This window comes from Mustela nigripes, chromosome 6 (genome assembly GCF_022355385.1).
Source record: "Mustela nigripes isolate SB6536 chromosome 6, MUSNIG.SB6536, whole genome shotgun sequence".
NCBI classification, from domain to species: domain Eukaryota; kingdom Metazoa; phylum Chordata; class Mammalia; order Carnivora; family Mustelidae; genus Mustela; species Mustela nigripes.
This window is the reverse complement of record NC_081562.1, coordinates 13,190,808-13,217,098: the sequence shown is the minus strand read 5'-3', so window position 1 is coordinate 13,217,098 and position 26,291 is coordinate 13,190,808. Positions and strand designations below refer to the sequence as shown.

The 26,291-nt window shown below is 51.0% G+C and overlaps 1 protein-coding gene across 5 annotated transcripts in view; it reads right to left on the bottom strand.

Moving 5' to 3' along the window:
* LARGE1 (LARGE xylosyl- and glucuronyltransferase 1) overlaps window positions 1–26,291 on the bottom strand; it is a 524,421-nt gene that overhangs the window by 456,810 nt on the left and 41,320 nt on the right. The window contains exon 1 of one of the 5 annotated variants that reach the window (XM_059402155.1): window positions 24,356–24,460. The exons of 3 other annotated variants lie outside the window; for them this stretch is intronic. The gene's annotated coding sequence lies outside the window, so the exon portion shown is untranslated. Of the gene's footprint in view, window positions 1–24,355; window positions 24,461–26,291 lie in introns of those variants that run through there. One more of the 5 variants, XM_059402157.1, reaches the window with a different exon arrangement.

Below are 26,291 nucleotides of genomic sequence, written 5' to 3'. Positions count from 1 at the left end.
CAATACTTCAAATTTACCATACCCCTCTTTGCCTAGATGGATAGCTGGATATGGGGGGGGGGGCTCACTTTACAGAAACCGTCCTCCAGGCCTGCATTCTAGCTGTGCGTGCTCCAGGTATGTACCTGGCCCTGAAGGATGGGGCATCTCCTGCGTCACTGTGAGGCTCCTAGGTTTTACGGAAGGCAAATAAAGAGGAGCAGCAAATGAAACAAGCATTAAAAATGATTAAGTGTTCAATATACAAGCTTTTCAGCCCATGTAGAGTCCCAACGAGACTGTTCATTTCCCAAATTCGATGTCTTGCTCCTGCTGCAAGGCTCCCGGGCACAGACAGACAGCCTGGAGTTTAGGCAGAGAGCAAGTCCGGTAGCCTGGAGCCGGAGCCCGGAGCAAGCACTTTGCACACAGAGAATCACTTCAGCCCAGCTTCCACTGTGGGGGTTGGGGGGAAGCACCTGAACCCAGAATGCAGGTGACCTATCCTCCTGGGGGACCCAGCATAAGCAGCTTAAAGAATAACCAGCAACATGACTGAATAGTGCAAGGAACATCTAACAAGAGGTCTGGGGCTACGCCATCTGCCCTCGGTGTGAACCTGGGTACATCACCTTCCCTCCCAGGGCTTCAGTTTCCTAATTTAGAATGTTAGGGAGTGATTTCCAAACTCTGTTCTTTTTTTAAGCAGCAAAAATGTCTTTTTGTTCCAAATGAAATCTCATGGGGGAAACTCCGAGATATAAAATATACAAAGGGAAGAGCTTCGGTCAAAGGGCGTTTGTGGGATCCGAGAAGCCGCACCCACTGAGTCTCTCCCTCCCCTCCCCCAGCGCCCGGAAACCCAGGGGACAGTGCCAGCAAACTAGCTCATCTAAGGTCATACCAAGTTGGAACATTTCAGGATATTACTTACAGTGGATCTTACTATGCCTCTCCACGCGGAGTGGAGGAGAAAGAGACTACTTTGATGACTGACGACTTCATCGAAAACTTGTATGATCGAAAATGTCAAATATTCAAAAGTAGAGAGAATCCTTGCACGCATGCGACCCAGGGATCAACAAGTACCAAGTCACGGCCAGTCTCGTTTTGCTTCTCCCCTACCCATTCCCACACCCCTGCGGGTTTTCTGAAAACTATCTCCAAATACATCACCATCTGCTCAAAAATATTTCAGCATTGTTTGTCTAAAAAACAGAGGTTTTGAGAATCTAGACCTCCATTTCGTTACCACACTAAGAAAATAAAAACATTAGCTCCTTAATAGCATCTGACGTCCCAGTTGCTGCCCTGTTTTTGCCCCTTACAATTAACCTGCTGAAGGACTGGGCTGTTTTTCTAGAGGGTTTCACCCGAAACCACTGGTGCCCCTGTTCCACTCCTGCTGCCTAGGTTTTCATGATGGCCCCTCCATCGTTCCACACGGGCCTGTGCCTCTCTGATTTCCGAGTTGGATCAAGAGTCCCAATCAGATTCCAGCTCCATCAGGAGACACAGGACATCTGGTTGTTGTCTTTCTGTGCTGTTGGCAGTCATTAAGTACATGACTCTCTATACTGGATTGTTTTCTGGCTTCTTGTGGATCTTCCAAAACGTGTCACCCAAGGACAAACACACGAAGTGATTTTTTTTTTAACTTTAAATTTTTTTTATTTCTATTTTTTATTATTATATTTTATATTATATAATACATATATTATATATAAAATATATATTTATATATTTATTTATATCTTATATTATTTTTAATTTATTATTTATTGTTAATTTATTTTTTATTTTTACCCAGAGTGGATTACACCCTGTTGTTGATCTGAAACTTTCTGCTCAATGATGGGATATTATTCATTTTTTAAAAATCAGACTTCAGTAAGGTACAGCTAACTTGGTGACACTACTGGGAATACTTTACATTGTAACAACTTACAGTTTAAGTTCTGTCATTCGTCCAGATCCAGAACCGAGTTGACTGATAAACAGTCCCTCAATCACTAAGCAACACTCATGAATCCACTGGACTTTTAAAAAGTTTTTACTTAGTGCTTTTAGTACTTGCTATACCCAACGTGGGGCTTGAGCTCAAAACCTGAAGATCAAGGGTCACGTGCTCTTCCGACTGCACCAGCCAGGCACCCTGAAATCCACTGGTCTTCTCAGAGTATTGAATACCATCAGCTCACCTGTCCAAGGGCTCCCCCAGGTGTGCTGTGATTGACCCAAGCCTGCTAAAAATTCCCAATCACCTTAGATGATAAACCAGGCAAAGCCAAGCAAGGCCTGTTTCCTACCACGTCCCGTTTTCTTTTATAAACAACGGCTTAATAAACCCAGCACAACCCCATCTCTTGCTGCCTCAACTCACCCATCCGTTTTCCCTCCCTGCAAAGAGACTAAGTACAAGCCACAGCCCCTGACCCACCATCAAACCAGTAATTCCTGCCACCCCCACTAACGCCAGCTGGTGCTTACAAAATGAACAGCCTGTTCTGTGGGCACGATCTGAAGGACCCCGAAACCATCGGTGTCCCTGTTCCACTCCCGATTAGGGATTTCACGGCGGCAAAGGGCAGCCACTCCCCATAGTCAATCAACAGTCCCCTGGAAAGAAGCCAGAGATCCAGTCCACCAAAACTAAATTGGCAACATACACCGCGTGAAGCCCTCCGTGGGTCTTTGGTTTGTTGGTCTGTTTTCTACTGGCAGTGGTATTATTGTCTGCAACTGCTGTGCAAGTTCAGGCTGTAAACAAGGGGATGCTTCTCAGGAAAAGACTGACCCAAAATCTCCCACCACGCCTGTGTCCGTCACCCCAACACTGCTCCCGGCAAACGTACTGACATCTGGTCATGGTGTGTGTGCGGTGTAGGAGGATGCACACGGGGGTGACGGCTCCGTGGTTTTTAAACCAGGCTCACAGGCCCAAGGAGGCAGCGGGCTAAGAAAGAAGCAGGCATTCAGAGTTGTTGGCCAGTAGCTCCAGTCCCTACCTCCCAAGGGCCACTAAATAACTCGGAGTAATAACCATTGCCTCCAGAATTCATGAAGGAAAAGAAAAGAGGTGTCTGTTACCAGCTGCCCCCACGCCAGCAGCTCATCCCTAGTCTGACCGGGTTCCGCTTCAGCCACAGAGAAGCGGGAACCCCTCTGGAAGCTATATGGAGTCGAAGGGGCCCCCTCTCCCCGGCACCCTGCCAAGCACAGGGCCCTTAAATCCCAGCGCCTCACCGGAGGCTGGCCCGCGTTCTGTTGCAGCACTCTCGTTCTGCATGGACTGGCCTTCTACTAGTGACTCGGGTCCATCACAGAGGGACTCTGGGGCAGAGGGACCTGGGTTCACATCCCTGCTCCATCCATCCCTCACTCACTCGGACTCGGTCCCTCTGCCTCACCTCCAGCAAACCCCTGCTGTGCCACGGGAGCCACACGAAGGGGAGCAGGATCCAAGCTCCACGTCCGGGTGCCACATCTGGCCTAGGGGCAGCGCCGCGGCGTCACTCCCAAGCCTCAGGCCCCAGGACGGGAGGCTGATCAAAATAACCCCTTGTCCTCGACACCAGGTCCAGGAGACACACGCGGGCGGGTCTGTGTCACGGAACACCCAACCACCTGGGTGCGTGCGTAAGCAAATGTGTTTTGCGAACCAGCGACTTCCCCATGACAGCATCCCTGCTTCAGGCAAGGACCGAACTCCAGCATCCTGGAACAGACTCATACAAGGACTACAGGCCAGGGAACGGGTAGCACCTGCTGGTAACTTACGATGCCCCAGGCCCTGCCTTAAGAGTTTCAAATACATTAATTCCTTCCATTTTGCTCACATCCCTCCGGTGTGAGAAGGGTTCGTTATCTCAGTTTTCCCCATGAGGAAACATAAAGACCCACAGAGACGACAAAACACGTCCCGTGTCCTGTGGCTGACCTGGGCCAGACAGGCAGAATGGGAGCCCAGTCAGTCGGGCTCTGAGGCCTTAGGTCTTTTCCAATCGAAAAACAAAAGGGGACCCACGCTTCTGTCTAAGAAACCACACTAGGAGAAATCCATCGGGAGAGAAATCAGATTAACTCTCTGGATTGAGGAGGAGGAGCCTTAACCCAGGCCTTCATCCGGAGGACCAGCCTCATGGCCTTCAAACAGGGGTCTCACCTTTTCCAAACTCTCCTTTCCCAGTCTAAAAGACAAGGCTCCTAGGATTCTCTGGGAGGACACAGGGAGCAGAGTCTTAAGGCTTTGGCAGTTGAGGTCAGAAGGGCCTCATTCACGTCTACGCTGAGCCCCGCTGGCCGGTAACTGAGCAGGGAATTCAGGTTCTCTTGTAAGTGCTTCTTCATTTACGAAGGGGAATAACAAGGAACTTGCCGTAAGGGCTAAAGGAGGCAATGCACACAGATATACCAAATACGGTGCCTGGTATATTACACCCCGGAAATGCTAGACAGTAGCATGACTATAACCATCAACACCATCACCATCCTCATGATTTGAAATTCCAAAGAAGGAACTCTTCCCCACTGTAACACAGCGAGACGTTATAACCTTATTTGGAAGAATAATGTGGCTAACACATTTTCCAACTGAAATCCCTGAACAATGAAGGCTGACTCAGAGTGGAGGGGACAAGGCAGATGGTTCAAAGGTAGCAACGTCTTTCATCCGGGGGCCCCTCACCCGAGGGAAGGGGCCCTGTGGGCCTCCCTGTTTCAATCCACCCACCTCCAGCATGCCCCTCCTACCGCACTCCTGCTCCCAAGACCCTATAAGTAACCTAAAGGGCCTTTCAAAGAGACTCTACCCTTACAGGTCTACAGCTGCTGAATAATAATGGTAAGGTTCCTATGGCAACACTCCTTTCTGAAGTTTGGGTAGTGGAAGCCAGAGGGATCGCTTGGCACCTGGCTTATGTTCCGTGAAATGCCTTGAAACCACATGGGTGCTCCCACCATCTCACAATTAGAGAGGCCTTACTCCCGTACAGCATGTGACCTATTTCTAGAGTCCTTACACAAGTGTTACCTCCTCGGTGAGGCAAGAAGGGACTGACCCGATGTCTTTTTTTGACAAATGAAAAATCTAGCAATTAAAGTCGTCAAGAGCTCATATGCAGTAAACTCAGCCTAAGACCTGGGTCTCTCTGCTTCTGAACCCTGTGCTTTTCTCAAGACCCACAGTGTCTCTTGGAGTTGTAGCTTGGAGTCCTCTCAGCTCTGTCCACCAGGCTTTCCCTTTTCTCTCCACTTCCACGCCTTCAGGCGTGTGTACCACGACCCCTGCATTAACATCCTAGCCGTCAAAGTTGTGCAAGACTTAGCCCCCCACTTAAACTTTGCTCTGTTTATCGCAGTGTTCATAGACATCCCACGGGACCCCTCGTCGGCAATCACGTTAGTTCACCGCGGTGTCATGATGAAGAAAATATGTGAGAGGAGTTCATCCCATTCTGATGCTGTTTAGCTGTGTGATCTTCGGAAAGTGACTTAACTTCTCTGTGACATCATATCCTCACGTGGTTAATGGAGTAACAGCGCTTCCCTCATTCGGTTATTGTGAGAACTCACGGGACTTTGGTTCAGATAACACGGAGTAAGTGTGGGGGAATTTTATGCTATTACTATAATGAACATTATTTATTAATATCATTATGAATCAACATCATCACAATTCTGCAGTTAATAAAACCAAAACTCAGGGTCCTGTATCTGGCATGGGGCCACACAACAAATGCTACACCACAGGAAGGAATTCCAAGACCTCCTACTCCTACCTCTCTCCTAGGGCCCCACAATGCCTAACACACACTGAGTGCTTAGTGGTCTCAGGAATCAAGAAAATGTGACGACTATAAGAAAACCCAGTGAGTCACGTGGTCAACCCTCTCGCTTTGCCAATTAAAAACATCAGGCCAAGCAGCTATCACATCTGTTCAACCCCATTTATCTATTAATGATAACCTACACTGTTGTAGAGCGATGCCTAGTGCCAAGGTTTCATTCTCCAGGCCATTGGATGCAAAACCCACCAAGAGCACACCTGAAGTCAAAAAAGGAAGTCATCCTAGCAAATCATGGGCGTCCCAGCACGAGGATGTTAGGAGGTGACGGTTACACAGCTTGGGCTTGTTCACAGAAGCATGGGATTGCTCTGGTGGGTGCAGCCATAAAGCAGGAATTCTGTGACTCTGTGCCCTTGTAATCCTAACGTGAGAAGCAGGAGGAACAGAGGAGAACTACAGCTGTAATCGGTGAAGTCACAGCAGTCGTTCTCACGACCTGGAGAAAAGGGGTTCGGCCAGTTTTGCGAGCTACACAGTGATCCTGTCTCATCACAGAGTAGTACTGCCCTTCTCTTGGGTTCTACCACTACCCAGTGACCTTGCCCCAGGCCGGTGTGCCGTGACCACCTTCTCCTCCAGCAGGAGAACACCAGGGCCTCGCCCTCGGAGCCAGGCCAGCCCCATGCAGACAGCAGACAGAAGCTTCACCTCTTCACAGCCCCTGTTTGTGTCAGGCAGTTTCAAGTCGACGAAGGTACAAAATAAAGCTCCTGACCCTTAATGAGGTTACATTCCGATGGGATAAAGAGGTAATTAAAAATAAACATAATACATGAAAAGAAACAAATCCGACAGTATGTTAGAAGTGGTAAGTGCTTTGGGAAAAAAAGAGAAGGCAGGGCAAATGGGACTGGGCATGCCGGGCAGGGACCCATGAGAAGCAGGTGGCCAGAGGGGGCCTCCTTCATGTGAAAACTAAACCGAAACCGAAGGGAAGTGAAGGAGGTGACCACATAAGTTAGCATCCTTGTCCCCGTCCAGAAAGGAGAAAAAAGTGACATTTGCACCAGTGGGAACACGTCTGAGACCACCCTCCTACATGGTAGAACCAGGGAGCCCCGGGATCCCCAGATCCTCTGCCACATGTGACCTTTCTTTCTTTTTCTTTCTTTCTTTTTTTTTTTTTTTTAAGATTTTTATTTATTTATTTGACAGAGATCACAAGTAGGCAGAGAGGCAGGCAGAGAGAGAGGGGGAAGCAGGCTCCCCGCTAAGCAGAGAGCCCGATGTGGGGCTCGATCCCAGGACCCTGAGATCATGACCCAAGCTGAAGGCAGAGGCTTAAACCACTGAGCCACCCAGGCGCCCCCACATGTGATCTTTCTGACCATGAACTGGATCTTAGGTCATCCTGGTGCAGGCCTGGGTCCAGGAAGGACTCCAGACTTACCGGTGTAAGCATGTACTCTGACCAGGAGGAGCCTCGCTCTCTGTCCCGGCCAGGCTGACAATACGCTGGTGTGTCCACACTGCCAGGGTCAGAATATGTTACCCAAGATATGCCCCTGTGGCCTAAGGACTACCTGAGCAGATGGCATTGAGAAAAAGCAGACCTACTATGTGCTCTCTGCCTTTTCCCTACCCGCCTGGAAGCAGGACATAAATTCCCCTACAAAGGTGCCCTTTCTGCCCACATCAGAAAGAGGGGAGAACACTTTTATCGTCAAAGAGGAAGAGGGCACTGAGGAAAATCTACAGGCCCTGCTAGATAACCCTTTTCTGCCATCAGTGCCGCCCGTATTGTGACCTTCCTGCAATTCACCACCCCTAAAAGGTCCAAAAAACCCTTTGTTTCTTCCTTTGTCCCGTTCTAGCTGCTTCTCTGAAGCCTCCTCCCCCTACCTCCATGCCCCATAACCTTTTCAACATCCAAAAAAAAAAAAAAAAAAGTGTACACTTTTCTCCCGTGGATCGGTCTTCTGTCGGCTTATTTCACAGCTCTGTCCACTGAACCTCAGAGGGTGGAGAAAAATTTGTCGTCCCTGCTCCCTGCCGCTATCCCCGTGCAGTCCGGCCATCGGCAGTGCCCCTCCCATGTCATCTTGGTGACCCACAGAGCTACGTCCAACCATTAGCCTCGTGCAACAGAGGAGGACACGAGGATCTGAGCGCTGAAGCCAGCGTTGTTCAATGCCACACAGCTGGTAAGAGGCAGGGTTCATTTTCAAACCCAGGCGGCGTAATTCCATAGCTTAACGGTTCTGCAAAATGCCACAGGCCAGAACCACGTTTACAGGGGTGTCTGTGTGTGATCCCTAAAAACATCTACTTTCAGAGTTGTTAGGCCTAAATAAATATGCCTATGTAGCAAGGACGCCTACCTTCCCACAGACGTTGAGCTGGACAGAGCACGTTCACGAGAGAAGGACTTTGTTTTGTCTTCCGTATCCTCAGAACCTGCCTGGAAGCAGGCGCTAAATATTCACTGGACAAATGGAGGAAATCAAACTTCTGCCTGGTCTGTGGCCACGACGCTCCAGGAACCACCCCCGCCCACCCCCCGCTACGCACACTGCCCCCTCCCGCCCCCTGCCGAAGAATAGCTCTTGGCTCAGCTGTGGACAAGAGGAAGCAAGTGTGAAATGAAACTGCTCTCAGCATGTCCCCAGCTGAGCCCCCACTGGACAGGCAAGGCCAGTGACCAGCTGCACACACAGCCCCGCCCCACTGGACAAGAAAATTAAGTTGCCTCTTAGGCATTAAGTAGTTTACCAAGGCACGGTGCAATGGACTCTGAAATCCATTTGTATCCCCAAAAAATGTAATAAAACAAACCTCACACTCAAACAGCTAACAGAAAGGCAGAGATGATGAACACAATTATTAATGTGCTTAAAAAAAAAAAAAAAAGGAACTTGCCCTTGGCACAGATGACAGGCCGTGAGGATTGGTCAGGAAGCTTTGCCACATATAAAACAAATTCAAAAATAAAAGTGACCATTAATTACTTGAGCAGTTGTTGGGGGGGGAAAAAAAATCCTGTCCTGGGAGCATGGGCTTCTGTTTCTCAGCATGAAAATCCCTTTTTATCGCTGAAGGATCACCCTTTCACCCACTGGCTCACATCAGCCTTCTCTGCCACGCTCCCTATTTTTTAAAAAACACAAAGTAAATCCCCCAGTGCTCTAATCAAGCTCCCTTGCTCCGTTGAAGGGTAACCTTCATGGAAAAGAGGCCACTTGATAAATTCCAGGAGAGTAAAAATAAAACATAATGGAAAAGATAGTCTAATCATCACAGCTAATTACAAAGGAAGAACATCGCTTTTCCCCCCTAAATGTCCCTGGTTTATTTAAAAAAAAGAAAAAAGGCCAATCTAACAAAGATGTCCTTTGTTACTGGTCTGAGTAAGAACAGAAGGAATCTTGGGGGGAGATGGTTATAACTTATGCGTGTAAAACCGGAGAAATTAGCTTTTGAAAAATTCATATATGTATTGGTAACACATTTAAATATATATGATGTACCAACTCGATCCAAGAGGCTGGGGAAGGTGTTGGGGCCGGGGGGTGGCAGCATGTTGAATCAAGTAAGACTCTGCCCTCCATGAGCCTACAGCCTCATAAAGAAGACAGACCTCATTCCAGCTGGTGGTGGCCTTACGGACGCCCTGGAGCAGGACCACGGGGTGCCGAACAGAGCGGTGCTTTCAATCCAAGGAGGATAGGGGAGTCTTTCTGGAGGTGACCCTGAAACTGGGTCTTGAAGGATGGTTGGGAGGTGGGCTGAAGGGACCCCGAGAAGCCCCGGATAGCTTGTCCCTTACCTTTCCAATGCAGAAGCAGGTGAGAGACCCGAGTGGCCAGTGAGCCTCCTCCTTCCTAACCACGACTGCAGGTGAGAGTCACCAGGAACGCTTGTTTGCAGAATGCACCTGCCAAGCTCCGGCCAAGACGTCATGAGTCAGAATTTCAGGAGCGGGGCTTATAGGAAAGGCCCCCGAGGAACTTCTGATAAGCAGCCTCCACTTGGGAACCACCATTATCAACACCACCGTTTTTCAAGGTGGGGGAAATGAGTTTAGAGAGACACTCCTTACTCCTTCTGTCCTTCAATAGAAATGTACTGGGCACTCGCCCTGAGGAACAACAGTGACTAAACCACCACACCTGCTCTCAACAGCTTTGCTCACTGAGTCTTAGCAGCAATACCACAGGGTGCTACTCACCCCAAGATGAGGAAACTGAGGCAAGAAAGGCTAAGAGGACACAAGTAATAAGTGATGAGTGAGAGGGTTCAGCCTCAGCCCTCTGAGAAGCACCTTCTGCCTCCCGACAGCTCCCTGGTGGCCTCCCAGGGACCCAGCCATTGGGTGTGCACAAGGAATGACCTGGTTTGAGAAGCAAGGACAAAGCAGGGCTGGGAGAGGGGATGAGGGGGCTGTAAGGGGGAGCAATAGAAGAGAACCCCATGCCAGACTTGAACTACAGGAATTCTAGAATGTTCCATATGCAGAGTGCAACCAGAGTTAGTGGAGATTCATGGCTGTCACAGCTCTTGGGGGGTCGTGTTCCTCTAGAAATGTTCCCCACCCAGCTACACGCCTCTCCACAGGGAAGGGGACCAAGAACTTCTCCTGAAGGAACTAACTGCGTCGGGGGTCTCAGCAGCTCCTCCTCTCTCAGGGCCTCACTGGAGATGAAATTACGAGGCTCAAACAAAGCCTCTGAGGTCTCTCAGCAACTAGGAGTAAGAAAGCAATCTACTGACTGTCGGCAAAAGAGAGCAAGACACAGAGGCAGAATCCCTCCGGAGCTGGGGCTCAGAGTCATTCTGGGGTCGCTGGGAGGAAGTCTTCTGCGGTGGGAAAACCAGAACAGAGCCCCCCAGAACTCAGAGGAGGCGTGGGCTGAGCTGCCAGCCCTTCCACTTACAGCCGTGTGACACAGTGGGCAAGTCACTTAAACACGGATCAGGCAGCTGCAAAACGGCAATTTGCAAAGGATTTAATCAAACTGCTTTGAAAATACTCCACGTCTTACCTGGCACACGACAGGTGCTCTACAAATGGCCACGGCTCTGATTTTGTTTCTGAATGTAGATTCTCAAAAACAGACAAGACCCCTTCCCCTAAGGTGAGCTGTGGGAATAGCCTGTCGTTATCTTTCTCTTTTTCTTCCTATTTGTTTTACCAAGAGCGAGCAGAAAAGGCTAAAACAGCACCTCAAGTCAAAGTTTGCGGGGCAGAGGGAGCCTGGCCACCTCTGGGAGCAGCGCTCATTGCCCACACGCCTTCTTGGCTCTACACTGGAAACAGAAACGGACTCTCCTCAGGGGCAGGAGAAAATCCACTATGAGCTTCTGATACTCAAACAGCCCCCGAAAGGCTAGAGCTCAATAGATGTGTGCAATCAACATTCCCCGTGGACACACAACTGGCCTGAGTAAAGCTAAGTTAAGAATCCAGCTGTGGTTCGTTTCCCAGGGAAGATGCTAAGAAAATACTTATTTAAACCTTTCTTCTGACTGTTGATTCAGAAACAGGAACAGGTAGTGACTAGTGCTCTCCCAGTAAAACAAAACACTTATTTTATGTTTTCTTTAAGAAATTTTTTATTTATTTGACGGGGGGTGGGGAACACAAGCAGGGGGAGTGGGAGAGGGAGAAGCAGGCCTCCCGCCAAGCAGGGAGCCCGATGTGGGGCTCGATCCCAGGACCCTGGGATCATGACCTGAGCCGAAGGCAGCGGCTTAACGACCGAGCCACCCAGGCGCCCCCAAAATGCTTATTTTAGCTTGAAACTGATGACAGACGGGATAGGACAGCAATGGCGGCTTCTGCCACAGGAGAGCCTGCCTGCTTACTATAGAGCCCATGGCTGTGCTACCCATTTTCAGGCCCTGGGCTTGAGGGAAAAAACTCAGACTTTCAAGGGAGCTGCTCTGGCAGACCTAGGTCATGATAATCATATATTATATGATTATATTCCTGTCCTTAGTAATTTCAGAATGGCATCTCAAGATAGTCTTCACATAACCTGAAACTGGAGCTTCACAGGACCCAACAAACTGGAAGTCAGAACTACACTTTGGGGAGATGATGGACACAGAACAGACAAAAAAAAAAAAATCCTTCCTCTGGCTTCTGGGAATATAACTGGGTCCCCACGAGGCTTCTGAAAGAAGTGTTGTCTGAGTGGGGACTCAGAGAAAGGGCCCCGGGCCGTCTCTATGGCCCAGGCCCCATCTGAGACTTACTAAAAGACACGTGAATGTGTTTTTTGAATAGTAGTGCAGACAGGGCCAGACGTCAACAGCACTTGAAACCTCCAGGTACTTGATATTTGAGGTCATCCAGAGCATCTTTCTAGAAATAACTAACTGAACCCAGGGCAGTGGAGGGACGATCCCAGGTGTTTCTGAGGAGGCAAGGCCAGAAACCACCCTCTTCTCTTCCGGCTCATGACCTCCCTTACACTTTTCCTGGGACTTCTCAGAACCACCTTCCTAAGCCCCGGCAGAAGCTCAAGTAGAAAAGAAGCCGTCAGTACCAGCAGCAAGATCCCAGGAGAAGCCTTGAAGAGCCTCGGCCAACATTTCTAGAACCTTCTTCACTGGCCCCTTTACAAAAAATGTCATTCCCTCGTGTATCAAAATTCTTTTTAACGCCTAGAGCTTAGAAGTAAAAAGAAGTCAGAAGTCCAGTACCAGAGAGAAACCTGGGTTTAAAGCCAGCAGTGTGACCTTGGTCTGATAGATTAAAAACAACAAAACGTAGTCAAAAGGTGAGAGCAATCCACCTAACTGGTGGACCAACAGAAAAACGGAATGTGACACAGACACGCAACAGACCATCACTCGGTCTAAAGGAACGCTACAACCCGGATGACCTCTGAGGACATCATGCCAAACAAAAGAAGCCAGACACAATAGGACAAGTGGTACGGAATCCTACTCAGAAGAGGTACAGAGAACAGTCAGGTTTGTGGGGACAGCGGGTGGAACGGTGGCAGCTAGGACAGGCAGACACAGGAGAAGGGGGACCTGCTGCTCGATGGGTACAGAGTTCCAGTTTCTGGAGGTGACAGTCCTGGGACCGGTCATACAACGATGCAGATGTATCCCCATGACTTAAACTGTACATTTTCAGTGGTTAAGAGGGTCCATTTTATGTTATGGGTACTGTATCATCATAAAAACTTAAAAGTAATTTTTAAAGCTGTGACCCGGACAAGTGAGGTGCCCGGAGCAGAAGTCACACCCGTCAGGAACCCCAGAGTCCGAATGTCCTGCCGTGGAACTGGTCCCTCTAGTCGCAGCATGTGTGGCCCGGGAAAAGTCACCAGACCTCTCTGGTCCTCACCTATAGGGTGGGCAGCAGCAGCACCAGCGCTCAGAGGGAACAGCTCCGGGAACAATGTGTGGGAAGTATTTAAGGAAGCACCCAGCACACACAGAGTGCTTGCACACGGAGCCTCGCCGGACCCACCAGCCGGCTGGCCAGTCCATCCCGCCAAATTCTGCGACAGCGGATATGGTACATCTACTTCCTTCATCCTAGAATCCCGGGAGGTAGGGACGCTAAGCCTGCTCAGTCTGAGTGTGCAAGGAGGAGGCACTGCCCACGCAGCCTCGACCTCAGCCTCCTGTCCTGTCTCCTCTGTCTCCTCCTCCTAGTCCCATCTGGACAGCAAGAAAAAGGCCAGTAAGCACAGTCCCGCCCTGCTGGTCTCCCCAAAGCCCCACGCTGAAGGGAAAGTACCTCAGTTCCCCTGGCGGGCAAAGGATGCCAGCCTTCACAACCACCCGCCCTGCAAAAGAAGCCAAGACTTGCGGTTTTGCTCGATGACGCCCACAAGCACGGATACCCACCTGCACACACGCTCCCATTTGCCCCACAACACGACAAGAAAAGAAACCAGGACCAGCTATTTGCAGCCATAAAACAAGCCAGACCTGGACGTGAATCCCAGCAGTGGGACCTCGGACACGTGATTAACGCGGCCGAGCCTGACTCCTCACCTGCGGAACGACACATTGCCAGCCTGGCCGTGAGGAGTTCGCAGACACCTCTCCTCACACTTGGCGGGACTCCCCCAGCCCCACAGGCTCCTGAACAAATCACTGCTGTAGCCAAGTAGACACGTGACTTCGGCTCACCCCTCTTCTCCCAGAAGGAGCCCCAGAAGGTTCTGCCTAAGGGTGAGAGCAGGGAAGGACAGGTCTCTGTCCCCAGAACACGGGCCGGGATCTGGATGACACGCGGAAGTTCCTAACACAGACACAGTCTCCCATCCTTGAGAGCTCCCAGCGCGAGTGGGAGCTCAGACACACAACTCCCCTAAGAACACAAAACAGAAATTGCTACAACAGATCACAGCTCACACCAACTGCCAAGGGAGCAGTCGAAGAGTCCGCTCACGCCACCTGGGAGGTGGACGGCCTATGTTATCAGGGAAGGCTTCTCTGGGGTGGCGACATCTGAACCGTGCCATGAACAACACGGGATCTTCCCACGGAAAGGCTGACAGCCAGGACCTGAATCACACCGCACTCTGTACTGACTTTGCACTTCCCCAGTGTGGAGTCTGGGACTCCGCTGCAATGAGATTACAAGCTCACTGACGCCGGAGCTTCCAGAAGCACAGACACCGGGACCGTGGGAGATGAAACTGAGTGCCAGGCAGACATGGGGGTCCCAGGAGAGCCCAGGAGAGCCGGCTCTGCCACGTGTCCCACTACCATGTCCCACGGTGTCCCGTGACTACCATGATGTCCCACATGGGCTCAAAGTTGTGAATGTTCTTAACAGAAGAGCCAAGTCTTCCCTCGTTAAAAAAAAAAGGACAAGGACGACTCTACTAACAAAGGGGCAGTCCAGGAACACAATGGTCAAAACTGCTACTAGAAGAATTTTTTTTAAAGACTTAACTTATTTGAAAGAGAGAAAAAGAGAGAGTATGAGTGAGACAGAAGGAGCAGAGAGAGAAGCAGGCTCCCCACTGAGCAGGGAGTCCGACGCGGAACTCGATCCCAGGACACGGGGATCATGACCGGAGCCGAAGGCAGGCGCTTAACCGATGGAGCCCTCCAGGCACCCCTTGAAGTAAAAACTGTCAAAACTGGAACGATCACTAAAGTTGCTATTATAGCTACCTATCTGTTGGCACTCACGTGCACTGAGGTCTTACGACGTGCCAGGCTTCACCTGAATAATCTCATCTAATCCTTACTACTAGTATTAACAACCTATTTCGCAGATGAGAAAACCGAGGCACAGAAATCAACAGAGCTACCCCAGATTGTGTAACTGAGATCCAGAAAGTGTTCTCCCTCCCCACCGGGCCTCAGCAGGGAACACAGTGTCCCCACCTCTCCGTGCTGCACTGTGGAACACGGGGGAGCCAACAGATTGTGGTTCAAGTCCCAGATCTACCCCTTGGCAGCTGCTTGACCTTGGGCAGGTCATTGCTGGGAAACACCTGGGGTTGGGGCGCTTAAGACAAATGTATTAGCTTACAGGTCTGAAGCTTGTAAGTCCAAACCGGGCTTCCCTGGGCTTCCAGAGTCCCCTCATTTTTAAGTGGAAATTAATCCAGGCTCGCTAGATTCCTGAGATGATTCAAATAAAACAACATGAATTAAGTCCTTGATGCAAAGTTAACTCCCACGAGGGCAGCGGCGTTCTTTCCTCTGGCGCCGGACAGCCTCCTGCCTCCTGATGGGAGGGCGGGCTGTGGCTTCCCTCACAAAGCCTGGACGATGCCGGCTCCATTTCTAAAATTCCAGGCCAGACCTCAGACTCTTTCTAGGCTCAAGTGAACTTTATTAGAAATAAACGGGAAGCAGGGGTCAGAGTGCTTTTTTCCCCAAAGTTTGTAAACTGTGGTTCCTTCACTAAAGACACCAAAAGCAACCTGGAGTTCTGTCTGACCAGACACATGGTCTGGCATGCCTACGTTCCTGTTTTACCTGAATGCAAAGTAAATATGTCACATCCCACACGTGTTAATCCAGCAAAACTCATCCTTCCTGTGTTTCTAGGGAACAGAGATGTGTAAGGAGGTACGTACGGTGAGCTTCAGTGAACAAACCCTTGTCCTCAGGGAGAGGTGGGGCTTCCCTTTTCGGACATGGCAACAGTTCATAACAGAACCTTGGAGGGCCTTACCCAAGAAAGGCAAAGAAAGAGAGAGCTGGGAATGGCCCTTCAAGTCACCAAGGGCCGTTAAGGTCGTTAAGGTCCCTTCCAGTTGTAAGGGGCTTCCATAATCCTGGAGTCCCCAGCAGGGCCTACACTTGAGCTGGGTCCCAGGGAGGCCCCTATTTTCGGGGAGGTTACAATAAAGATGCAGTAAAGAGTGACACGGAGTACACATCAAACATCCCCAACGCCAGTAAGTACGTGTATGACGAAGACAAGAGAAGTGGAGAAACCAGCATTGCTCTGTTTCCCTGGAGAAAACTATGTGGGTGAGGTGCACTTGGCCTCGGAACCCAGAGCTCCCAATGCTTCCTTTAATTGCTTCAGGGGGCACCCAGGTGGCTCAGTCGTTTGAGCATCTGCCTTCGACTCAGGCCATGGTCCTGGGTCCTGGGATCCAGCCCCTAGTCGGGCTCCCTGCTTGGTGGGGAGCCTGCTTCTCCCACTCCCTCTGCCTCCCACTCTGCCTGTTTGCGCTCTGTCTCTGTCAAATATATAAGTAAATAAAATCTTAAAACACACACACACACACACAAAACTAAAGAAAGAAACACAGGCTCACGTATGTGTCTCCCAACAAGACTGCGACCTCCTCAAGGATACGGACGATGCCTTGTTCGCCACACTGTCCCCAGTCCCAGAGAGGAGACTCAGGTGTGTGTGAGCGGATGGACAGTTGAACGGACAGAGATGGGGATGGCCTGGGAGGCTGTGTGGCTGCCTCGGGGCAGCAGCAAGATGAATGCAGATTTAAGTGCTCAAGACCAGGGGCACCTGCGTGGTTCAGTCGGTGAAGCCGCTGCCTTGGGCTCAGGTCATAATCTCAGGGTCCTGGGATCGAGCCCCGCATCAGGTTCTCTGCTCAGCGGGGAGCCTGCTTCTCTCTCTACCTCCCCCTGCTTGTGCTCTCTTTCTATGACAAATGAATAAAATATTTTTAAAATAATAAACATAAATAACTGGTCAGTGGAAGCCCTCAGAACACTTTCCCCAGATGCCACCTTTCTCCTGATCCCACTTCTCAGAACCCAGAGCACTCACTGCCGGCCTGTGCCCTCGACTTCACAACCACTCGCTGTACTTGGACTGTGGTCCTGAGGCGGTCTCATCCTTTGGGCCTGTCTCTCACTCTCTTCCCGTGTGTCTCTCCCCATCACCTCTATGCCAGTTCTGCCTTAGGGTTGGTTCACAGCTTCTGGACGGGCCACAGGCATAGAAGACTGCCCCAGCCCACCATGCACAACACACTCAGACGAATCTTCATCACCAGGGAAGATGACCTCTGGGGGCCACAATTCAGTGACGCCTGCCACCCCGCCCTGACACAGAGCCCTCTCTGACCCATCCTCAGGCAGAGAAGGAGCGGGCCACATCCCTTGTCACACAGCCCACGGCTGCACCTGCCTCCTGCACCCAGCAGGACTCCAGACTGCTACAGGTCGAGTTTTTTTTCTCTCCTTCACAGCCCGACCTAGAAATATCACCAGGACACCAAGAAGTAGGTTTGGTTTGGTCTGTTTGTTTTCACTACAGAACATCCTGGCAAGGAATACTCCCATCTTGCTTTTCTTCTGAGTGACAAAGACACAACCGTACTTCAGGTAAATAAATGTTTTCGACCTAAATGAGTCATTTGGTGGGGACAGGGAGCTCGCCAGTCTGCATCGGGGCTGACCCCGTTCCCAAGAGGGGAGGAGGGCAGCTCAGTGTCTGGGGTTAAAAACCACAGAGAACAATGAGACATCGTTTGTTTTTGGTGGCGATCTCCCTTGCTATGTGTGTGGAAAACAGGAAGGCAAAGGGGAGATCATTTAAAAAGCGGGGTCAGCAGAGTTCTCCCTGGGGCAGAATCCAGCGACAGCACTTTCTTGCTGTAAAATCCTGCGGGGAAGAGAGGGGAGGAAGTACTTAACATCTGACCTTCGTGAGTTCATTTGTGGCGGCAAGGATTAACTGAAATCACTTTGAGTCGTAAAGCATCTGACAAATCGCAGCACATAACAGTTAAGGCGAACCGTTTTAACACGTACCGATCGCACAGGAAGGAACGGTGCTGTCTGATGTGGTCGTCGCTGGCTGCGCGGAATGAACTGAAATGAAGTCAGACCCAACATTCAGGCTCTCAGTCACACTAAACGCATTTCAGGTACCTGGTAACTAACTACCTGTGGCTGGTGGCCACTGTCCTGGACAGCGTAGACACGGAGCATTTTGCCACCCGCAAAGTTCTACCAGATCACCCTGGTATACAAGGAAGGAAAAAAGGCCTGAAGCGAGAGGGTGTGGGTGACCTTGGGCAAGTTACTTACCATCTTCGAGTCTCCCTTCCTCACCTGTGAAACGGGGCTAATAGCAGCGCCATTATTCACTGATGATGGTTCTCTGCTACGCAAGTGCTTATAATAATGCTCACGAGAAAGGTAAGTACTCGCCAGCCAGTCCCCTATAAGAGGAGACAGACACAGGTGTGCTGCAAGGTGGGTTACTGGGAGAATTAAAAAAAAAAAAGAAAAGAAAATGACATAAAGCACTTGGCACATTCATTTTTTTTTTCAACAAATGTTCACAAAGCGCCTACTATGTGCCGGGCATTCTGATAGGCACTAATGACATAGAAACGAGCAAAGGCCCTGCCCTCCTAGAGTGCAGGGTCTTGACAAACAGAGGATCTATTATCCTGATACAAACAGGAAGACCAAGATCTCCATTTTACCACGTAACAATAGCTCCCAGCAATGAGGAGAGAATGCTGCCAGGTATAAAGTTACCCCCAAAGGGGTACCTAATAACAGTGCTCTTTGTAAGGATGGATGGATGGATGGATGGACGGCCGGATGGGGGGGAATGAATGGGTGGGTGGGGGGGTTGATGGATGGGTGGATGGGTGGGGGGGTTGGATGGGTGGCTCACGCGGTGGTTGGATCAATGAGTTTGGAGAAGGCTCAATAATGCACAAATAATGGGTGCCTACAGGGTGCAGTCAGCTGCGCGTCTGACTCTTGGTTTCAGCTCAAGTCATGATCTCTGGGTCACAAGATCAAGCCCTGATTTGGGCTCCACGCTCAGCAGGAAGTCTGCTTGGGATTCTCTCTCTTCCTCTCCCTCTGCCCCTTCCCACCCAGCACGCCGTCTTTTTCTTCCTCTCTGTCTAAAATAAATCTTTTAAAGAACTGCATAAAGAGTAAGCTGGGCCCTGGGTGACCCACTTAATTACCCTGTGGTGGGTGTGGCCAACTTAGAGAGCGGTTGCCAGGCGACACTAATAAATGATCCCAAAGCAGTGTGCAAACTGTTATGCATAGAAGCTTAATCATCTTTAACAGGAATCTTAAAACCCAAATGACTGGGATAGAGACGGCCTTCACATGCATGCCCTCTGGCTTCTATTCTGGGCTCTGCTCTGACTCACCCTGCCAGCTGGGCCTGCTTACTCCCCTCCGTCGTACCCAGGGGGGAAAGAACCAATCAGGGAGCCCACACCCACCTCTCCCACCCATCTCTCCCACCAGGCAAACAACCTTTCGCTGGTGCTCGACAAACAGCCACCCAAGAGGGAGGCCTCCCATTGCCCCGCCAACTCCTGTCCAGCCCTCGGACTCACCTGCAGACCTGAGCAGCCAGCATGCTGACCCCAGGTCTACTACTCCCCTGGCAGAGCTTTCCCAACAAAATGGGATATGGGCAAGTGGCACCGTATCTCTGCCTGTGCTTCTATCTGCAAAACCCAAAAGCTCACTTTGGTAGGTTTGCAGCTCCCTGACACTGCCAAACTGTCACGGAAGGGGGCTGTGTTGAGTCACTGGACCCACGTCCTACCCGAAGGGTGGGCCTCAGCAAGTTACTTCGAGTCCTGAGGTCTCAGCCTCCCCCGGGGTTGCACAGTGAGGAGAAATACTGCTTGCTACATGGTGTTGTTGGTGGGATTCAGTGAGATAACTTAAATAAAGTGCACCAGGATTCAGGAGGAACTAGTTTACATTCTGCTTAGCATGTCAAGATCGGTGGACATCAGGAGATGTGGTCTCAGGCCCCCGTGCTGACTCTAGCAGGGTGAGCCGGTCAATCCACGCCTCGACCACCTCCCTCTCACTCCCAAGAGGAGGGTGAACTGGATCCACGGTCTCTCTTGCCCATGACCTTCCCTATTTCACCCCAATCACGCTGCTTTTCAGCCTGATGAAAAGAACACGAGGTATTTGGAAACGCAGCACAGGAGTTCACATCAGCAATGCCTTCCACCTGTACCAGCCTTACTTCCAGATGTTGACAACAGGACATTTGCTTATGACGGGTCTCACACATCCACAGGCGTGCGGGAACACCACCCCGCCGTCCGTGTGTCCGCCAGAGAGAGCTGCAGTGACCGGCCTCACCCTGAGCAGGAACCCCTGAGAAATGGCAGATGTGGGACGCTCGGTACACACGGCTGACGGATGCATGAAAATGATCGACCAAGCATTCCTGTGGCAACGCCTGCCTTGACTGTCACACTTCAGAACACTCAGGACTGGATGATGTCTGTGGGTCTGGCTGTGTTTGATATTCTACAGTGATTTCTGCTAGGAGATGAGCTGGCCAGGAGGACGGGGCTGACACAGGGAAGCGATGTCCTCTACGTGGCCTGCAACGACCTCTGTCCATTTCTGCCCTCACCCCATCGCACTGAACACCCAGCACCCCAAGCATGGCCCCATGACTGTGTGTTCCCCAGCATGTCCTTCATAGAATGACGGGACATTTCCAGTCCCATGCATGCATGTGGATTCTTCCCATCAAAGGGCTCTCTGTATACTCTTTGATGCTCATTCACCCAGTGTTCTTTTCCAGGCTGCCCAGGCCCTGGTTTGGGCCACCAGTGACCATTAGTCACGTCTAATTCCACGCGTTTCACATTTTCTGCGTGTCAACCCCGTGGCGGGCTCAGCATACCGACGTGACTGTGACCGTGACTGAGCTCGAGGAGCTAAAAAACAAACAGGGGCCCAAACCTCCGAATGAAATGGGTCCCGAGATGTGCTTCAGGAGAATTAAAGAAGATGGTGGGAATTCAGGGCGGCAGTGGCTGATTCCAGAGGTGGGGAAGTGGAGTAAGGCTCTTGGACTTGCTGGAAATGAGAATTTGGACAGGGAAAGCGGGAGGGGGAGGGGAAGGAGAAACTTTGGTTCCAAATACTCATTCATGACTCTTGTGCCTCTCTCAAAGCCCTTTCCCCAGACCCATTTTGCCCTTGGAGTCGTGCCCTCTCTGACCCCGAGACTCCGGCAGCAGTCTCCCATTTTTCGCTTGTCAGTTGGCTATTTCGTGCTTGTCCTGACCCTTCCAGGCCTGCTCACCTTCCCCGTTCTCTGGGCGCTGACCCAAGACAGCACTCTCCGAGTTGGCATTAAGTGTGGCAAGGCTAAAATTAGGACTGTTTCCATAGATATCTAGACTTCTCTGTAGCAAATCTGTTCGGCTCCCAAGTGAAAAAAAAAAAAAAATTTTTTTTTTTTCCCATTCTATCTGCAAAAGGAACCGGGGTGGGGGAGGTGGGGTTTGGAAAATCCAAGCTGGCTAATGTCTGGACATGCCTTTGAGCCTTCCTGAGCCCACAGGAAAGGAAAGAGGAGCCTTCCCTGGTCTGCGCAGTGGCACGCGCTAGGGTTGGTCTTCAGTGGGTTATTAAGCCCCTACCACAAAGGAAAGACAGTAAGCATGGGCCACCCACGCACTCGGCCTCATGTCATCAGAAGACGGGGTCCCCTCCAGGAAGTGGTCCTACTTTCTCCCATCTCAGAGACACAACGCAGGTCAGCGAGGTCAAGGCTGGCTGGCCCTGTAGGATGGGCCCCCCCATTCACAGTTAATACACGGGAAGCCTTGTATTTCAACCAACAGTTAAAACATGAGGCTCAAAGACGTTCAGAGAACCCCCTCATGGCCACCCGGCAAAGTGTCACAGTGTTAATGATGAAACGGTAACAGTAATAACAGGCACAGCTTACACCTGCCGGCACGGTTTTGTTCTAGGTTCTGTGCCCAACGCTTCTCTGAAGTCACTCATTCCATCCTTGTTACGGGCTGAATGGATATGTGGAAGTCTAAGCCCCAGCAACTCAGAATGTAACCTTATTTGGAAATAGAGTCATGGCAGATATAATTAAATTAAGATGAGGTCATACGGGAATAGGGTGGGTCCTTGAATCCAGTAACGACCGATGTCCTTATGAGAGGACCACGTGAAGACAGATTGAAAAAACACCCATGATCCCCGGGGACAGGGGTGAGGTGTCCACAAGCCAGGGACCACCAAAGATGGCTGGCGACCACCAAAAGCCAGGAGGAGGAGAGAAGGGTCCTCTGACGGGTTTGGGAGGGGACGTGGCCCCTGCTGATACACCTTGACTTCAGAATCCCAGCTTCCAGAGGTCTCTTCTTTCCAACTGTCCCGTATGTGGCGTTTGGCACAGCAGCCATGGGTGACCCATACGATCCTCAGCACAATTCCATGAACATGTGGGTACGAAGACAGCCAAGCTTTACACATGAGGGCACCAAGGCTGCACTTATAGCAAATAATACTGGTAACAACGACCAACCTGGCACTAAGTGCTTCACACATAATAACCTGCGTGGTCCCTGCAAAGCCCACCACAACCCCATAAAGTCCTCCCATTTTAAAGAGAGGGCGGCACAGAAAGGTTAAGTAATTTGCCTGAGGTCACACAGCATGTAAGTGGTGGAGTTGGGATTCAGGCTCAAACCCGGAAATAGGGCTCTTATCCACTATAAACCCCTGACGCCAGGAGGGAGCCTCTAATCAGGACTTGGGACTTGGGTGGTCCGGTTTTAAAGCCCACATCCTTGGCTTCTGTCTCAAGTTTGTCTTCCACCTGCCAAAGAGAATGCACTGCACTTAGGGGCTCTCAAAACGCTTATTTGATGACACAAACAAATTAATTAAATGAGCAGGGGCTTGCCTACATCCCATTAATTCAAATTAAATTCAAATTAGTTCATTTTAGCAGTTAAAACTGACCTAGGTCCATATGGGCAACAGAAAACAGGAAAAAAAGCAATTAGGGCATCTCCAGTACTAAGCAGGGAAGGTGAAATAAAGCTCCACACTTACAAAGCCTCTATGTACTCCGTCATTTCCATGAATGTTTACTGAGTGCCTACTATGTGCCAGCCTGGTGTCAGGCCACAGGAGTGCAAAAGTCACAGCTCCAGCCTAGCAAGGACACGGCAGAGGTGTGGCAGGAGGACGGAGTGGAGGTACCTAAACTTGCCAGGTGCACAGCATGGGCTCCAGAACAGGGGACGTCTGAATTGCATCTTCAATTTCAGCTTCTTGCTTATTTTAAGGCCCACCCAAACAGCTCCCATCCCCACGCACACAGATCTCTTTCCTCCCTCCCCCACTCCTTTTTTTCCTCTCAACTTTTCCCTGAAACAGATTTTTCTCACTGCACGAACCACATTGGCGCACATTTAGCAATGTTCAATTTTCATGATCACTCATCTCCAGCGGAGGGAACAGAATGAATTGTTCACCTTTGGAGAAAAAAAAAAAGGGTTTTGGGGGGAGTCAGAGCCTTGCAGAACTCAAGTTAACAGACAACTAGTGATGGTTACTAGGTTAACTCAGCTAAACTAGTCCTCATTTGTTCACAGAAAAACAGATTACTATATTCTTTATCAACACATGAGGAGAAGACAGTACTAGGAACAGGGGAGGGGAGAGCAACGTGGGGAGTGGGGTTCCGGGAGCCAAGGAAGAAGGATCCAGAAGAGAGATGCGTCCCGTCACCAACACTTCAGCCAGCTACTTGGCCACTGCCGAGTCCCTCCACACACAGCAGGTGGGCACGGTCACCATGCAGCGCATGGCTTGGCAGTAAGGATGAAGGTTCCGACGTGCCCCTTTAAAGGAGCAAGCACAGTGGTTCCAAGATCAGGTGCACTTCCTTTATGAACTTGCCTAATCCCCTACTCTCACCCCAGCACAACCCCACAAAGCCATCCCTTTTAGAGAGGAAAGTGGGGCGAGAAACAGACACACAGTCCGCGCTCCCCATGCCTGTTACAAACAGTCTTCACCGCCAAAGAATGTGAACGCGGTGCCCAGGGCAAACGAGCAACTTTGCTTCTCCTTCCCTGTGGCCGTCACCACCACCGAGCTGTGCCCAAGCCCGGGCCGGGCCGCTTACGTCCACGTCTGGGGAACAAGTTCTCAGGGCCGGTGTGTAAGGAGCAGGCGTTAGGCCGGTGCTGGGAGCTGGTCTTCCTGGAGCACACGGGCGGGAAGGGCAGACCCGCGGGAGAGGCCCACGGAACGGACCTCGCTGGGCCAACAAACACTCAAATTGGATCCTTCCACCAGGAAACATGCCCACTCACCTCTGGCCTGGAGGAGAGAGGCCTGCCGCTACAGAGGGGATGCAGAACGGGCCGCCTGGGACAGCTCGGCTCTCCGGGGGCCCGACAGAAGCCAGCAGAATCAGACCCCGATCGGGCACCCACCTCACTCCTGAAAGAGCTCGCCTCTGTGTTTGGGTTTATTATTTCTGCACTGCCACAAAAAGCCCTTGGATCGGCGTGAGTATTTCTTTTTTTAACCCCCCTGGCATGAGCAGCGCACGGCAGAGGCACGCCTCGATTAGCTCAAGCTGTTCCTGGACTAATGAGACACACCGCGGAGTTTATCTGTGTAGACTCTGCTGAAAGATGCGGGGTGGGGCGCGGGGCCCTGCTCCCCTCCCCGCACGGAGGGCGGGGTCCCGGGCTGGGGTGGTTTCTCGGAAACTCTGCAGCAGGTGGGCAACCCACAGGGCCCAGCCCAAGAGCAGCCCCCCGCCTCCCCTCCCTCCGCCCAGAGACGCAGCACAAGTCAGGAGGCACTGGAGTGGGCGTCAGGAGGCTGGGCCACTCACCACCCACATGCCCAACGGTGGGCCAGTCTGCCACCCAGCAGCACCCCATCGGGGGCCTGCAGTCTATCTGGGCACTAAACATTGTGGGATCCCTGCTCTGCAGCCCCCGCCCTGTCCGCCCCCACCAGGCTGGCATCTGCCTCCCACTCCGGGCTTGTCCTGCTCTCCTCCAGGCACAAAAACCCAAATACAGCTACTGATTTCACCTCCTCCTCCTGAGCCTCCACCCCCACCCCTGCTCATCCCCTCCCCCCTCCCCCCGCACCCCTACTGCGTTTTCTCCCCTCCTCCCTCCCTCCTTTCTCACCTCAGGGAACATCAATGAGAACGTGGTACCTTCTTTCCACAGACGGCCCCATGCCACCCCACCTCTGACAACCCAAAAAACCTCCTCTTTCCCGGCCGACTGGATCCTTTCCTAGAGTCAGTGCCCATCCCGAGCCCCACAAGGGACTGAAGGCCAGAAGGGTCCAGCCAGCCTGGGCAACACCCGCTCAGTCACGGATGGGACGGCGGGCCTTCGTGTCTAAGAGTACGCGGCAACCATCTTTTCCACGCCGAGGCGTCTCCTCTCTCGTGGGCATGCCCACCGAGGCGAGCAAAGGTAAGCCTCTAGTCCGATCAGACCTTAGAACTGATCCACAAAGGTCTCAAGACACAATGCAAACACCAAGGCAATGGAGCAGCTGACATGAGGCGATTCACTCAAAACTGATCATAAAATAAATAGCATCTACCCTGTTGTTTCCTGGAGCAACGTGGCGGGGGGCGGGGGAGGGGGTGAAATATATTTAAACCTTAGTGGATTCAATAACCCCATTCACTGGAAAGCCTGCAGGAGGCTCCTCTAGGTCCACATTCCACCCCAGCAGCTTACTGGCTGTGCAACCTGAGCCAGGAAATGGCCCTCTCTGTGCCTCAGTTTCTCTGTCTGTAAACCAGGAATACTAAACTATCTAGCACACCAGACAGCCCAGGGACTAGAACTGATTCTCTGCTCTTCTCCTCCATCATCATCATCATCATCCATGAAAGTTTACTGAGCCTTTAACACGCCAGGCAATAATCTCAGTGCTTCACACGGATGGATTCATTCATACAACTGAGAGGTACAGACTGTTGAGATCTTCATTTCACAGATGAACAGAGAGGTCAAGGAACTTGCCCAAGGTCACACAGCTAAGCAGAGGGTGTGGAATTCAGCCCGAGACAATCTGGCTCCAGAGCCACGCCATTCAATCTTGGATGTCAGGCCCCATGGCCAGCAAAGAGTAAACCCTTCAGCAACGGACTTGCTAGGATTATTATAATAATATTGGCTTTATTTTTATAAGAACCATTGCCTCAGAGGGATGATTTTATTTTGCCATTTTGAATTAAATTTCGGTGCTGGGGGCACCAGG